Genomic DNA, 4,769 nt, shown 5'->3' on the forward strand with positions numbered 1-4,769 from the left:
CTTTTCTTGCATCTTTCATTCTCTCTTCCTTTTTTTCTTTCCAGTTTGGTATCTCCAGACACACCAGAGTGCCGGATATTTAGTAGTGCTTAATAAATGTTAAACAGATAAGTTAATATCTGCCATATGTTCTGGTGGGGTTTATCTAAGGTTGTCCCATGATGTTATGAGTCTGGCAAAAGATACTCCAGGTTGGTTTCATTTGTGACAGATCCTTTAAAGGAGCCTCTTAACATTAGGTGATCTGAGAGCTTATTTGAAATATGTGTGCTAGGGGTAGAAGCTGGGGTCTCCCTATCCTTAGTTGCAAGTCCTTAGTTGGACAGCTCTCCACATGGCTTCTAGTTACTTCTCCATGGTCAAACGATTACTGTTCTGATCCATCCCAATCTAAGTACAGAGCTTAGCTTCTTCTCTAGTCTACAAAAAGAGCCTATCTCAACTAAATATTCTCTGTGTAACTTCACTGAATATGCGCAGGGCTGCAGAGCGAGGTCTCGTTGCGCTCCACAGAGTGTTCTACCACTTCCAGGGCTCTATTCTTCATTTGCACTTTAATTTTTTTCTCTTCCCCTTGTAAATAACTTGGACGTTTCTCTCTTTGCTACTGAAAAATTTAATTCTACTCAAACCCAAGTCCCTCACAGTCTATCCTTTCTACTCTCCCCGCACTTATTTCTCAATCAAATGCAATTCTCATTTTTATTCAGATATCTTAAAAACTACTTAAATACCTAAATTAACATAATGCTTGTTCACATTGATATGATTCTATGCTATTAGATACAAACATATTAAAATAATTTAAATTTTTCTTTCACAAGTGTACTTTATCAGCATTATTTTTTAAAAATAATTTAAAAAATAAAAATGACACAGAATTTCAAAACCAGATGGTAGAAAATTGACAGTGAAAAAAAGGCAAATTAGCAGTGGTTATTATATTATATATTTTTATCTTCAAAGTAGTTACTCAGGTTACGAGACCCACGCACGCCAAACTGTTCAAGGCATTGTGCTCGCTTCCGCGGCACATATACTAAAATCGGAACGCTACAGAGAAGCTTAGCGTGGCCCCTGCGCAAGGATGACACGCCGATTCGTGAAGCGGTCCAGATTTTTATGTGTTAATTATTGAAACTGTCCCGCCAACTTGATTTGAAACTGTCCCATTGCTATTTGTTTCTCAACAAAATTATGGGAAAAAAGAAATGAATAAAAGTTGTCTCAACCATTAAAAAAAAAAAAAAAACCAAACAATATAAGCACTGACTGTTTTAAAACTCTGGGGGACATTTCTAAATGCAGTACACAGAAAGGGGACAAAACTTATTAAGTGATATTCCATCTTGGATATAAAGCAGATATTGGAAAATATCAAGATAATATACTATTTCTTTAGTTGTTTCATTCTCCTGTACACCTTCCATCTATCTCAGGCTTGAAGCCCAGACAGTGCTGGATAAAAACCCCAATGGGGCCGTGTACAAGTCACATAACTTGGAAAATCATTGCTCTAAGTCTGTTCCCTGATACATAAGCTGCTGGAAATAAATACAGTTCAATAAGATTGGATCACTTTGTGAGACATGGTGGCTTTTAGTATTTTCTCCAGGTTACTGAGGTTGCTACAACTTCAAATAGCTCAACATCAAGAGGGATTGATTCTCCTCCATCTCCAGCCGTATTTTCCTGGACATCAGCTCAAAGTACAGAGCTTTTTTGTTCATTAAAACCAAAATCTTTCTCCCAACAAAATATGTAGCATAGATAAGTGGACATGGAAGTTTTTATTAAAAAAAAATATGTATTTGATGTAGGGTCTTACTACACAGTTGGGACTTGTAGTGGTCCTCCTGTCTCAGCCTCCCCAGTGCTGGGATTACAGGTGTAATTCCCAGCACAGCACAACAGGGGTTCTGGGGCTGACATAGCATGTAATACCCCAGATCAAACTTGGGTCCTTGTGCTTGCTAGGCAGGCACTTAGGCTGCCGAGCTGTCTCCCCAGCCCTGAAGTATAGTATTAATATGCAGGGTTTTTCTGCACCCTTGTCACCCTATCAGTAGAGCAGTCAGCCCTTACAGTGGTTTAGTTGAACAGGTGGCAGATACAGTACCAGCTCTTGGCTTCTCTGATGGGAGGACCAGTCCTCATGGGCTCTGATGAACCCTCTTTGAGTTGCACAGCAGTCTTGGCTCTTTCTACTCAGCCTCTCTTCCTCCCTGGTCTTCACTGAGAATCAGATTTACACTGCGGTCTGGTCATTCCTCCAGCCTTTTCCTGTCCTGTCCCTGTGTTCCCTTACAAAGGTATTTGCCTTAATAAAACTCTTGTTCTCATTTTGATATCTGATGTGGGTAAGCAGAGTTAGATTTTAGAAGCCTTTTTCTTACCTTCATTCATGCTTCCACTAATTATAGGGGCAGAACGAAGGAGAAAAGGCGCTCTGCCCAGGTCTGCACTAGCTGCCTCTGGGGTGACAGCCACAGGTTACAGGTCAATAGTAGCATCTTCTAGGTTGCAATACTGGATCCAAGGATGCATTTTCTTTTTGGTTATGTTTAAAAATATTTACCATTTTAAATAATTGTTTGAAATTTCATTACATATAATAGTTTTAGTGTTTCATTTAAAAGTGTGTTTATTAATGGAGGACAAATATGAAACTTTTAGCTACTGACAGAGAAAACAAAGGAGCTGTCATACAGCAAAAGAGAGTTGACATGATTGTCTGCAGCAACACCTTATTGTAGAAGGAGCCAACATTGTCAACCACAGCACGAAGACCAGAACTGAACATGAGGAGAAACCGGGCCTCGAGGAATGAAAATTGTTACAGACTAATCTCTGAAAGCAGCCTTTTCTTGGACAGATCCCAAGAAAAAAACCCAACTAATGGTTCCTAAATTTAATGCACAAAGGAGTCACCTGAAGAGCTTACCAAACTGCAGACTTGAGTGAAGATTCTGATTCCATAGGTCTGGGTTCTTGTCATATTTAAATTTAGAACTGCTCTAGACAATTTGTCTGGGATAGTTTGATGTTTAAGATATTTATTTGGAAGTACACGGATAGACTGGACCGGTTTTCTTCAGAGATAATTTTCTCTAGAAAAAAATTTTTTATCTTTAAAAAAATTTTTGGAATAATTTCAAGAGATTTCTGAAAATTTCAAAGGCTGTAAATTTAATAATAAATTTGGAACTTTTTAAAATTTTTCTCATTGAGGTAGTATTATCAATGTACCAAGTGTCCAGTCTCTTCCCCTGTCGAAGGCTAACTGCTTCAGCGGTGGTGGTAAAGATGAAGTAAGAAAGCATCTGTGAAGTAGGTAGGGTGATGTCTTGTACGTGAAAGCCCAGGAGTTGGTAATTTTTTTTTTAAAAATGTATTTGGCTGTAGCAGGATCTCACTACACAGCTAGGACTCATGGTGATTCTCCTGCTTCCAGCCTCCCCAGCGCTGGAATTATAGGCGTGCGTCACTGTGCCCAGACTCTGGCTGGTTCAGCCCACCCTGGGGGCAGGGCTGGCATGGCATCCGGTGCTGGGGATTGAACCGCAGACCCTGTGCTTGCCTAAGCTTGCCTAAGCGGGTGCTTTAGTCCGCTGAGCTATCTTGCTGGCCCTTGGTAAATTTTTTCTGAAAATGAACAGATGGTCAATATATGGGAATTTGTAGGCCACCTGATCTCTGCTGCCATTGGTGCTCAACTCTGCACAGAAGCAGCCAGGGGCAATGGATGGGCGTGGCTGCATTCTAAGAAAGCTATTCCAGAAAAACGGGCTAGCTGCGTCTGGCCCACCAGCGGAAATACGCTCACGTTTGCGGTTAAGGCTGGTGATCTTTACTAACAAACAAAGGAAGCAGGTTTCTTTTTTTTTATTTAAGAATTAAGTATACACACCATTTGTGATTTTGTTTTGAGAGGAATTTGCTTATACGAGCAATGAAAATAGCATTTTTTTTGAGTGTAAATGTTAGTAATATTTTGAATGAACTTTACAAAAAATTTCCACCCCTAGAGATTGCCATCGCATTGCCCTAGGCGAATGCTGGTACCAGAGAGGATGCACAGGGCCCTCACGGAGCCTCCTGCCCCAGCCACGGTTTGGGAAACTATCAGCTTGTATACAACAGCAGACATCATGTTAATTACACAAAAGCACACCTATGCGAACTTATATCTTTAAAAAAAGTTGTTTATAAAAAGCTGTTTTTATTAGGGAAAGCTCTGTTATTGCATTTTACTTTTAAGACCAAAGATTTTTTTTTTTTTTTTTTTTCTAATGTAAAACCTCAGCATTTAGATTTAATTGCAGTGTTAGTGCTTTCCAGTGAGTATGAGCGTTTTGGCTTGTGGTGTAAAATGTCACCATCGCTGTCCTAGGCCTTGGCGCGAGATATCTGAGCCAAAATTGAGAACAGGGTCCACTCAGGGTTTGAAAAGATAAAAAGGAAAACTTTGCTTAAGTCGTCAACATCTTTGATCTTCGCCCTTCCTTCATGGAAAAAGCAGCTCGGTGAACGTTCTTGGACAAATGTTTATCCGTGACATTGCTCAATGTTTACTGACATCAATTACTTGTCTTATTTGTCTTCAATTCCAAGGAAATGTTTGACTATCCTAACTGACATGCTTTTATCAGATGAAAAAGATTCCAAATTATTTAGCATTTTGCGCGGGTTAGCTGCAGGATTAGCGTTCGATACGGGATCAGCAGTCATAGCGCCGCGCAGTTCAAAGCGTCGGGTGGGAGCAGCCG

The 4,769-nt window shown here is 40.0% G+C and overlaps 1 non-coding gene across 1 annotated transcript; it reads left to right on the plus strand.

Moving 5' to 3' along the window:
- The first annotated feature begins 1,015 nt into the window (after positions 1 to 1,015).
- LOC111815522 lies at positions 1,016 to 1,122 on the plus strand. The gene has a single exon (XR_002820205.1). It is a non-coding gene; the product is annotated as a U6 spliceosomal RNA (small nuclear RNA).
- Positions 1,123 to 4,769: the final 3,647 nt, after the last annotated feature.

The sequence above is a fragment of the Octodon degus genome, unplaced genomic scaffold (assembly GCF_000260255.1).
Source record: "Octodon degus isolate 3935 unplaced genomic scaffold, OctDeg1.0 scaffold00017, whole genome shotgun sequence".
Lineage (NCBI taxonomy): Eukaryota > Metazoa > Chordata > Mammalia > Rodentia > Octodontidae > Octodon > Octodon degus.